The 12,019-nt window shown below is 45.5% G+C and overlaps 1 non-coding gene across 1 annotated transcript; it reads left to right on the top strand.

The window, feature by feature from the left end:
- The first annotated feature begins 11,753 nt into the window (after positions 1-11,753).
- On the top strand, positions 11,754-11,870 carry LOC142423515 (U5 spliceosomal RNA). Its single transcript, XR_012779146.1, has one exon. It is a non-coding gene; the product is annotated as a U5 spliceosomal RNA (small nuclear RNA).
- Positions 11,871-12,019: the final 149 nt, after the last annotated feature.

The raw sequence follows: 12,019 nt of genomic DNA, 5'->3' as shown, positions 1-12,019 counted from the left end.
GGGAGTAGTTTCAGGGACAGATTAAGGAAATCAAAGCATTTTTTTAACGTGGTCCCCACACCTGCTCCATGAAGACTGTATGTGTAGAGACCAGTGTGCATGAGGGAGGCCTGGTTTCCTGGAACATTAAACCTTGAGTTGGGTCTTGAAAGGAGGGGCTGCTTGGAGACAGAAGGACTGAGAGGAGAGTGGTTCACACACCCTGGATTTTCCATTTCTTCACTACACACCTCGTGGACAATAGTTATTATAATGACACGTTCAAGAGGCATCCTCCCTGTGGATGCATATGCACCTCTGTTTCTTCCCCTCAGGAAGCTAAAATGTTGGCATCAATTCAAGATGGTTAGAATTCTTTCCAGCCCCTCGGCGTGTGTCCATGGGTCCCGTGCTAGCAGGAGACCTCTTCAGACTCCCATGACTGCTGGCAGACAAAGCAGAAAGGTGAAATGAAAACAGAGAAGTCATAGGCTGGTGGATCCAAGGTACATGGGAACATGGTGGGGTGTCCATAGCTCCCAGGGTCAAGGGCCCACAGGGGGCTCCCCAGGTTAACACCTGATTGACCGGTGGGACCCCATCCTTCCCTTCACATAGGTACCATCAGGTTGATATAAAATCTCCCCACCAGAATGGGCATGTGGGATCTGGAGAAGGGACAAATGGGTGTGTCTGTTGTGTTTTCAATGTTTAGACTCATTACTGAGCCCAAGGAGCTCACTGCTTTGTACTTTAGTTAAGAATAACCTCAACTACATGCACTCACTGCCCCTGAGTCGATTTTGATTCATTGCAACCCTATAGGACAAGGTAGAGCTGCGCCTGTAACACTTTACAGGAGTCGAAAGCCTCATCGTTCTCCTGAAGAAGGGCTGAGGCCTTCAAACTGCTGCCCTTGCAGTTCGCAGCGCAGCACGAAACCAGGACACCAGCGGGGCCATGTGGAATTCCAACACACTGCCTCCTCAATAAAAGACTGGTGGGGAGTAATACAGATTCCTGAATTGGGCGGGAGCTACCATACGTTTTTATGAAGGGAAAGGACACAGGAGGTTCCTCCGGTTTTCCAAGAGGGCTCTTCCTATGTTAATCCAACATGACGCTGTGTGTGCCATCAAGGTACATTCAGTTCTTATCTCTGGCTTTTGCTTGACCTCACTGTGTCTCTCCTGACTTGCACTCTCTGGTCAGGGCCGATTCCCAGAAAATTATTTAAGGCAAAAGCAAGATAAAGGAGCCTTGACGGCACATCTTGCTCATTTGCATCTGAAGACAAGAGAGTTATGAGGATGGGAGACTTGTCACTCATGTTCCACATAAGAAGTGGAATTTCCTACCTCGTTGGTCTCAGAATGGGGATTAACATTATGTGAGAATGTGTGACCAGTGTGTGAATTCAGTGTGAACGCGAGGTCAGAATATGGGAAGATCTGCATTGTTTATGTGGAGTCAGAAGATGTACTATCATTTGCAATATCAGTGTGTGTTTCATGCATTTTCATGTGGCCAGTTTTGTGATCAGTCTATGCGTTTATGTTGCTGATGGGTCTTGGGATAGTTCTAATTCTGAGTTCTCATTCATTCATTTGAGTTCTTAGTCTTTCGGGGAGAAAGAATTTGGCCAGGAGACACAGCATGCAGCAAAGCATAAGGAATATTTCTTGGAAGTGAAAACTTGGAGGTTCAGCAAAACATAGGAAGGTTTCAGTACACTTGACAGAGGTTCAAATGGGCAGCTCAGGAAAGAGGTCTGAGTGTCCAGACTGTCTGGTTGTGTTGTTAGGTGCTATCGAGTCTGTTCCGACTCATAGCAAGTCCACGCCCAACAGGACCAAAGATCACCCGGCCCTGCACCATCCTCACAAATGTTGTGTTGGAGTCCATTGTTACAGCCACTGTGTCAGTCCATCATGTCGAGGGTTGTGTCAGTTTGGGTTGACTAGAGAAACAAACCCAGGGAGACTCATATGTGTGTGTGAGAGAGAATTTTATATAAAAGAGCAATTGTACATTAAGAAGACATACAAGTTAAGTCCATAAATCCAATGTAAGTCCATATGCCCATTACCAGTCTATAAATTCTTCTTCAAACTCATGTAATACATGCAATGGCTCCAAATGCAGGAGGAAAGATCAAAGACCAGTGAGTGGAAAGTCTTGTGGATCCAGTGGAAGCATTTCAGCACTGGTGTGGGTCTCCACATGACTCCTCCAGTCCCAGGATTCTGGCTCCATCAACATAGTACATCTGGCTTGTCAGCAGGAAGACGAAGCAGAATTTCCCACCTCCAGGCAGGAATACAGGAGTTCCCAGAATCCTCAGAAGACCATGCTCATACCGAGGTGTCATTGGCTATGACCTGATTGACAGGCTAGACAAGATTATGTAACTGCCACAGACCACCCCTTGTCAACTGGACACTTTCACACAACTCTTTAGCCATATGTAATTTCCAGACATTAACAGGAAAAGCACCTAGTATTAACATATAAATGAAAACACACTGAATCTGATTGTATCTGGTACATGGTACATGAACAAAGGCAAGATATTCAATAAGAACATATAAAGAAATGCTGACAATCACTGAGGTAGTTGGTTTATTGTGCCAAGCTGGCCGATAAACACATGTGGGGTTAATTGCAGGGCAGAGGGATAAATGGCTTGGTGAGCCTCACCTTTGTAGTTCTCAGGTCTCTTGCTTTCTGATGGTTGTATCAGGGTGCACCTGTCTTAGCCAGTTCCCTGCTTCAGCTGGCAATGCTCACTTCCTGCAAAACATCCCCAAGGAGAAGCCACATGGACCTATCCCAATGCAGCCCTGGGTGCTGGAGCAGCTGTGTGGAGACCTCTGCCAGTGCTGAGATGCTTACGCATTCACTGATTCGGCTTTCCTCCTGCAGTCGGTTTCATAGTGTGGCTTTTGTGAGGTGGAGAAGGACTTTGTGGATTGGTGTCGGACATATGGGCTTGTGTTGGACAGGATTCTCTAGAGAGACAAACCAGATTGCTAGTAATTATAAATAAATATATTTATAAAGATAGATATATAATACAAGAAATGAACCATTAAATTATATACAGATAGATAATATAAGAAATTAACAGTTAAATTATAAAGCAGTGAGACACTAGCAGTCCTTTAAGGCTTGAGAGCCGCCAGTTGCCAGTCCCCTTCTGTAGAGAGAGCTGGGCTATATATATCCAGGCAGCAAACAGCAAGACAGGTCCCCAACTGTCAGCAACTGTCGGTTCCCAGCTCCAGAGATGAACATTCCAATTGTGTGGGCTTAAGGGGACTTCAACTTACAGCAACACAGTCCACAGGCTAGGCATCCCACAGGTAGTGTACCCCTTTAAACTGAGGCACAGAATAAGCAAGGCAAGGCTCACCGAGCCATTTATCCCTCTGCCCTTCAGTTAATCCTACTTGTGTTTATCGGCCAGGCTGGCACAATGAACTGTCGCGGGCTGATGTTGGACCTGTGGGCTTGGGCAGCACTGGGTTGGGATGCTTTTTTGATAGGCACTTAACCTTCATATAAAATTCTCTCTTATAGATGAGTTTCTGTGGGTTTGTTTCTCTAAAGTACCCAGACTAACTATCACAAACCTTGTTTTTGCAATTAATCACGTGGTCATAACTGATAGATAGAACTACCTTCTTCTACTCCCCATTTGGTATTGCCTTTTCCCTCGGCCATCACCTCAGCTGGCCATGGTTCTCTGCCTGGTGGGGTGGCTCAGACCTTCATTCCTGAGGGCTCTGGGCCACTAGATGTCCTGTCAGGATTGGGTTGCTGTAGTTTACCATTTACTTTAACCATAGGGCACGATAGTACTAAGAGACGGCCTACGGGATCTCCTGGATTCCAGACATAGTCTTCTTTACCTACATTATGTAGCACCAGTCCAATTTCTCCTTGGTAGTCAGGATCAATCACACCACTCAGTACAGTGACACCCTTCCTGCCCTGTTGATTCTTGTAACTGCCACAAGGATCTCCTACTTTGTCCTTGCCCTTCTACTGTACCAACCATATGGTCTCTGCTGATAATATGTCTAAAGTCCATGAGATAAAGTCTCCCCAGCCTTGCCTCTCCAAGACAGATGTTTGTTCTTTCAGCAGTCCATGGGACTTTCAATATTCCTTGCCGGCAACATACTTCAAATACATCAGTTCTTCTTCAGTCTTCCTTATTCAATGTCCAACCTTCACATGCATATGAGGCAATGGAAAATACCAAGACTTGGGTGAGACCCAGTTTAGTTCTCAAAGTAACATTCTAGTTTCCCAACATTTTAAAGAGATCTTGTGCAGCGTATTTACCTTATGCGATGTATCATTTGATCTCTCGACTACTGCTTCCATGGGCATAGATTGAGGATCCAAGCAAGATGAAATATCTGACACTTCAACCCTTTCTCCATTTCTCATGATGTCACCTACTGGTCCCATTGTGAGGATTGGGGTTTTCTTGACATTGAGTCTCAACCCACACTGAGGACTGCAGTCCTTGATCTTCATCAGCAAGTGCTTCAAGTCCTCCTCACTTTCAGCAAGCAAGGTTATGTCTTCTGCATGTCACAGGTTGTTAACAAGCCTTCCTCCAGTGCAGATGCTGCATGCTTCTGCATATAATCCAGCTTCTTTATTTGTTCAGCATAGAGATTGGAAAAGTATGGAAAGAACCCTGTACCTGATGGGTTTCCCCTTATAGCCCTCTTTCTTCTGTTTTAATTCCACCCGTTGATGCTGCTTTCTAAGCACGTGCTAGCTTCTTTGGTGTTGTGTTACTGTCAATGCCTAGATGTGATCAGTCCAGCTACATTGAGGTTGTTTGTTGGTCAATTTCATATTCCCATTATTGGGTCCCTTTCCCCTGTCCCTGTCCTGTGGCTCTAAACGATCTCCCTAACTACTATCTCCCCACTCAAGAGATTGAGACCAAACTTCATTTTGAGAATTGGGCTCGTGATCTTTCTGGAACTACTTCCTGATGAGCCAGGACGCTGAAGCATTTTTGTCCCATTCTCTTACTATCTGTTCAGGGGAGGGGTGGCTCATCACCGGAGTCAGCATGATTACCCAGTAGGGTCAAAGAGGTTGAAGTTACTCAATGGTTCTTTGGGAGCCAGAGCTGCTGCTTTGAGTATGGTGTCCAGTTTTCCTGGCTACTTTGGAGCTTGACTGCAGCTAGGCAGGAGGAAAGAAACTTCGTTAGACAAAAGCCAAAGCTCACACTAAGGACAATTCCTAGTATCGACAGAAGAAAGGGCACTCGGTCTTATTCAAGGGAACACCTTCTAAACTAGAAAGGGGGAGACAAAGGTGTAGACAAAGGTTCTACGTAGTTGTGGGAGGAAAACTTTTCTTTTTTGGGAAAGTCCATCAGGGACAAAAGTGGTTGACCGGCCTGGACCACAGTACTTTGTGATACAGGACCTCTTCCTCTGGACTGCTGGTATCTGTGGATACGTAAGGCTTGATGGAGAACCATGGATCCAGCTGGGCATTCCAGGTGCTTTCACTGTTGTGGAGTGAAAAGTAAAACAGGACCGGGCACCTTCCACATCAGGGTTAGTTGGGATGTGGACTTGGGTTCCTGGTTCATACAAAGGCAGGACCAGGGAGGTCTGTGGCCCGATTTCCAGTGGCTGTTTCTGATGTGGGCTCAGAACATGCAAAACTTAACCATTTGCTAACTTTCTTCTTCAAATGACAGAGTAGCAAGAAGGGACTACCGTACCAGGATTCAAAGGGGGTTCGTGTGAACTGGCCAGTGGCACTGTTCCTCATCTTCAGTAAGACGAAGTCATTCAGGAAAAATATGTGTCTTGGCACAATTTTTCAGGAGTATGCTTAAGGGTTGGTTGATCCTTTCAACTTTGCCAAAGGATTAGGATCGTCCAGCAGTGTGGAGGTGCCATGTGATACCCAAGGCTTGGTTGGCATGCTGGCTAACATGGCAGATAAATGTAGGACCGTTATCAGTCTACAGACTGAATTTGGGGATTCACTCTTGTCATGAAAGTTAAGAGACCTCTTGGGCCTTTTCTCTCAGTGTAGAGAACGCTTCAATCCATTCCCATAAAGGTGTCTATGAAGACAAGAAGGCTCTTTCTCATCAGGCACAAAGGCATTTGGGTAAAATCTACTTGGCAACCTTCTCCAGGAGAACTTCCACTTCATTGGGCCTGCTGGACAACAGGAGGCAGTTCCCTGGCTCACTCTGGATTGTTGGCAACCCAAAGGGAGGAATTACGACAGACTTAGTGAATGGTCTTGTGTAGGCCTTTTCCTGAAGAGACCCCTGCATAATTGCGATAGGTTATTTTCTTTCAAATATTATTTTTCCAAATGATCCACAGTTGTGAATTAAATTGGGTTTCCCTCTGTGTTAGTCTGGATATATATATATATATATATATATATATATATATATATATATATATATATATATATATATATATATATAAAAGAGCTTTATATCAAAGGGTAATTCTATATTAAGAAAACACCCCAATCCAGTCCAGATCAAATCCATAAGTCCAATATTAACCCTTATGTCTGATACTAAACCATAAATTCCTCTTTAGATTCACACAGCACATGCAATGATGCTGAATGCAGGAAGATCATAGGCCAGTGGGGTAGAGTCTTTTGGCTCCAGTGACAGTAGAAGCATCTCAGCATTGGCGTGGGTCTCCATGTGGCTCCTCCAGCTCCAGGGATCTGGCTCCATCAGCATAGCTCCATGTGGCTTGTCAACAGGAAGGTGAAACAGAGAGACTGTGTGTCCTGCCTCCAAGGAGGAAGACAGGAGTTCCCAGAATCCTCAGAAGGCCATGCCTATACAGAGACATCATTGGCTATGACCTGATTGACAGGCTAGACTCCACCCCTTCGCTCAAGTTGACAGATTATGTAACTGCTAAACCCTGAAACAGATACTGGGAGCCTGACCCCTGTACCTGTGGATAAGGTATGGTAGCACAACGATCAAGCACTTGGGTGCTAGCCAAAAGGCCAACGGATTGAAACCTCTCTGCAGGAGAAATTACCTGGCAGCCTGTTCGGGTAAAGATTATAGCCTAGAGCACCCTGTGGGGCAATTTGTGTTGTCATTTAGGTTCACTGTGAATTCACTTAAGGGAACACAATTACATATCTGTAGATGTAACCCCAATAGGGTCGTCTTTGTTAAATTGATGAGGTCATACCGTGTAGGCGCTCTCTTTAATGAAGCATCTTTTAAAAAGCAGGTTAGGGACAGAGAAGCAAGCATAAGTGGGGAAGAGAAAAACACCATGGGAGGTCACCAAGGAGCTGAGGAGTGCTGAGGTGAGAAGTTGAGACAGACCCCACCTTCACCCCCACCCCCCAGTCAGCAAAGAGGGAGAACCTCCTCCTAGTGGGACCTTCAAGTGTTACCTTCGAGTTTTCTGCAGTGTGACAAAATAGACCCATGTTTCTTTGAACCATGCACGTGTGGTATTTCTTACAGCAGGCTAAAAGGTCTTTTTAAAGCCAAGAGTCCTCACTGTCCTCCAGACTTGGGTTTAACAAGAACCTTTCCTTTTCTGTTTGCGCAGTGTCAACGTTCTCCTGCTTTCTGCTCTTTTGTGTTTTTCTTCTGCTTTGACTCCCTGCCCCACAGCCTTCTTAGCTATCCTCTAGGCTTCAAAATAGCTGCTGACTCATATATACTAATAATAATAGTCAAGGATAACATTTTTATTTTCTTCTTTTAAACCATTTTATTGGCACTTCGCCCACATCTCATACAATTACTTTATTTAGCTGAACGGTTAATGAGTTTAAAGATGACATCACAGGGTAGTTTCAACTCCAAGGCTGAACTACGACTCAGGATGATGATGATCTCAGAGATTCCGCCAGCCTCAATTGGGCCGTGAGTCTGGGGTGTTGAAGAATTTGAAGTTCTTTGCCCCAATTTTCTTCTTTTTATCAGGATTCATCTATTGGGCCCTCATTAGAACACTTAGGTGTCATCCTTAATTAACTCTGCAATGACCTTATTCCCCAAAAGTCACCTTATAAAGTTCTAAGACAGACATGAATTTTGGGATGAGGGCCCCTATTCAACCAAGCACATCAGCCCAGGCTTACCCTCTGAGCCAACTGCCTATTTGGCGCATCCCTTGGCAGCAACAAGGTGTGTCTGACTTCAGACCAAGATGGATTTTTATTTTTAGTTGGGAACCATCTACATCTGGTCACGAAGAGAGGGGACAATTCGTTCTGTATTCTAGTTTCTTCGCTGGTACTTCAGTTTCTCTTTTGTTCCAAACAAATGAAGACTGTAGTGTCACTCAGTTCAAAACGGTCGCTTAAGCAGCTAATTGACAACTATTCTTAACAAGCTTATTCTGTGCCAAGTATTGTGTTGCTAGGATTCTGTGCTTTTTTTAACTTCATTTGATCAGCAAAGTTCTTAGACCCAGGACAGAACAAAGATCTGAGGGTGCTCCCATTGCTTACATGTAAAGACTTGATTTTGAGGTCATGGTTCTCATTTAAGCTCTGAAACCCAGTTTCTCCTATAAAATTCAGGTTCCTGGAGTATGCAAAATGAGCAGCAGCCAGGCACCATTTGTGATGGGGTGTTCTCTCAGAGGAAAGAGCTAGCATTTCTAAGAGCAACGAGGATGCCCTTTGCAGAGTTTGAAGCAAGGGTGCTTATGTAATTGAAAATATATTGTCCAACAATTTCCAAGCATTCGGTCAAAAAGCTGTCAAAGTTCCCAACCCAGTATTTCCAAAAGGGTCTGTCCGATGTCCCCCTGGGGGTGATGAACTATCCAGGAGGTATTTCAAAAACAGATACCTATATTTTATCCTGGGTTGTGGGCTACAGTACACAAGTTTATTGCCAGTGGAGCGCTGAGTAGCTTTTTCTGGCAAGGATGTGATATGGTTGATAAATTTGGGAACCTGCGGTGGAAACATTGGCACATCTTGTATCCCCTAGTGGTATTATGGTTTCTTATGGTTGCTGTAATTAATCACTGCAAAGTGGTGGCTTAAATCCACAGAAATGTCTTCTCATAGTTTTGGAGGCTAGAAGTCCAAAATTAGGGGCTATGGTCCTTTCAAGTTCTCTTCAGGAGAATCTTTCCTTGCCTCTTCCAACTGCTCAAGCATCCACATCTTCCTTGGCTTGTGGAGACATAATTCCAGTCTCTGGGGAACCTCCCACCTTCACATCTGTCTGTCCTGTCTGTCTGTGCTCTTCTCCTTTCATCACAAAGATACCACTCATATTCAATAAGAGCTCACCCCACTTCGGTATGGCCACATCTAATTACATCTGCAATAGCCTTGTTTCCCAATAGTCACATCCTACGGCTCTTAGAAAGGCATGCATTTTAGGGGTAGGGCCAGTGTCCGACTCAGTACGCCAGCCCAGACCTACCCTCTGAGCCAACTGCCTGCTCAGCACATGTTCTTGGTATCAACAAGGTGTCTGACCTAGTAAAATGAAGTAGGTTTTGAAGTTTTACATTCCACATCTCAAAAAAAAATTTTTTTAATGTCATTGTCTGCCCACTGCCTCAACCCAGAAATCTAGATGGCATCCTTGTCTCCCTTCCACTAGCCAAGTTCATTCAGTCACCAAATTCTGCTGGCTCTCCACGTAAAGATCTCCATTGCTTCCAGCCTCCACTCTCCAAAGGTCATTTTCTGCTCTGGACTTCAGATCTCCTAGCTGGCCTTGGCGCTTCTGCTACACTTTGTTCCGGACTGATATCCACAGAGTGATCTTGAAATATTTAAGTCGGATCATGTCACTCTCCTTCGGTTTGGGGCATAAACTTCCTTCTTGGTGAGGTCCTGCATGACGGACCCCTACCTTCCTCACCAGACCAGTCACACTGGATTCATTTAGTCCTAATACACATCCAACTCCTTCTAGCCTCGGGGTTGCTATGTTGCTGTGCTCTTGGCTGCAGACACCCTGACATGCCTGAACATTCCCCATTGGCGTTTAGTTCAGAGAAGAAATCCCTTATGGCTCTGGCTAAAGTGGCCATTCCCTCTCCTGTTCCTAGGTGGGCAAATAGTTAAGTGCTTGACTACGAATTGAAAGATTGATGGTTTAAACCTTCTCAAAGGCACCTGGAGAGAAAAGGCCTAGCAATCTGCAGCCCGATGGAGCACAGATCCACGAGTTGGGATCAACCCACTGCAAGGGTTCTATTTCTGGTATGTATGCATTGGTCATGCGGGTATTCCTATCAAATGTTCTAGTTTACTTGCTGGGGAAGACAAGCTCTAAGGTACGCAGGGGCAGGAAATGATTTCATGTGACTCTTCCTCTTTGAACTCCTACCAAGCACCCTAGGCCTGCATGGGTCTGTTAAGAAAAGGTGGGAGAAGATATGGATGCCTGGGAGGAATTGTGAGCAGGATTCTCTGGAGTGGCATCCCGCTGTGTATAAACTGAGCCCTCTAAGAAGCTCAAGGAGGGGATCTCCTTACCAGCAAGAGCCTCAAATGGAGTGCACCCCCTGGCCCTGCGATCCCTGTGCAATGAACTTCATGGATCCAGAGGGGCAGCCCAGAACTAAGAGCTAGAGCGTGAAACAGAGTAAGTGCCAGGCCCCCAGAACAAAAGGAGTGCTTTCGGAGGGTACCCTGGCCACTTAACTCAGGAAGTCAGGCTTGCTCAAAGTACAGCTAGTTGCCTTGGGGCTGACATGTACTGGAATGAGGTGGCCCTGGCTACTTCAGCCAGCCGGGTTTGCTGGCCCACAAAGCGTAAGCTGGATGCCTTCTGGTTCAGGTTTATCGCAAGGCATTTATTAGCACGCTAGACATTTTGTCACGTGTCCTGAGACAACTCAACCCTGAGCGTTTCTACGGGCCCTACAACTTGTTAAGCTTCCTTAACAAACCTTCAAATCATGGCTTTTGTCTGAGTTCTGCGTAGCCACTGCAATGGGCATCCAGACCTAGAGATGCAGGAGGGGGTCCCAAGACTACACGAGGTGCTCGCTGTGAGCTTCACCTTGGTCTGTGGCCATTCTGTCCTCCCTTCCTCGGAGTATCGCAGCTCACCAGCAGGACGCAGCGCAGCGGGTGGGGTGTCTGATTAGCCAAGCAGGATTGGATTACATAACGATCTGTCCTGTTGGCCTTGCCGGAGCAAGCGCCATTGCTGTGAGCTCCCACTTGGAAAGTAACCCAACATAAAGTGGAGGGCGGACACGGCCCCCCAGCTCCAAAGAGACCGCCTCTGTGATCCACAGGTGACAACCAACAAAATGCAAATATGATGAAGGGCTAGGTGTCAGAGCTTTAATTGTGAACCCCCAATTTGTAGAAAGCTCGGCAGCCGGTGGGAGTCCCAAATTCATCTTCAGGATCTCTCTTTGGATTAGGCCCCTGGCAGCGCCCCTCGGCCACAGTTGAGGCACTACTTGAACAACCTTACTATCCGAGATTACTGTGAACTTGACTGTGGGGGACGACAGAATGTGATACCTGCTCAGAGGACAGCCCTCTTGACTCATTCTTAATTTGCTCTCGGTTTAAATATTTCTCACTTGGTCCTGGACAGAAGTGTTCTCTCTGGCTTATTTTAATATTGGCAACGGTCTTTACTTTCTCCCCTTCTTTTCCTGTTTTGTTTTTATTGTTTCGATATGTGTCCCAGTTTATGAAGCGCAGACGGGGCAGATGTAGTTGCGGGGCTTGGGGGAAGAAATCAAGAATAATGGGGAATACTCTGGTTTCTCTTCAAATCGTATAAATCTTTCACCTTTTACTAAAGACTTCCATGGAGGGAAACAAATATGAGTCTTGAAACCAATTTTTTGAGGTCTTGTGTAATCCAGACTTGAAGAAAACAAAAGAAGAATGGGGAAAGGAGCCCTAGAACTGACTGTGATGATGTAGACACCACTCTTGTTAAAAGTAACTTAACTGTGGAAGCAGATGATATGTGAATTTTATAACAATAAAACTATTAGAAAAAAGAATGAGACTC

This window comes from Tenrec ecaudatus, chromosome 12, assembly GCF_050624435.1.
Source record: "Tenrec ecaudatus isolate mTenEca1 chromosome 12, mTenEca1.hap1, whole genome shotgun sequence".
In the NCBI taxonomy this organism is placed as follows: Eukaryota; Metazoa; Chordata; class Mammalia; order Afrosoricida; family Tenrecidae; genus Tenrec; species Tenrec ecaudatus.
The sequence above is the reverse complement of the archived record's forward strand: the minus strand, read 5'-3'. Positions and strand labels throughout refer to the sequence as shown.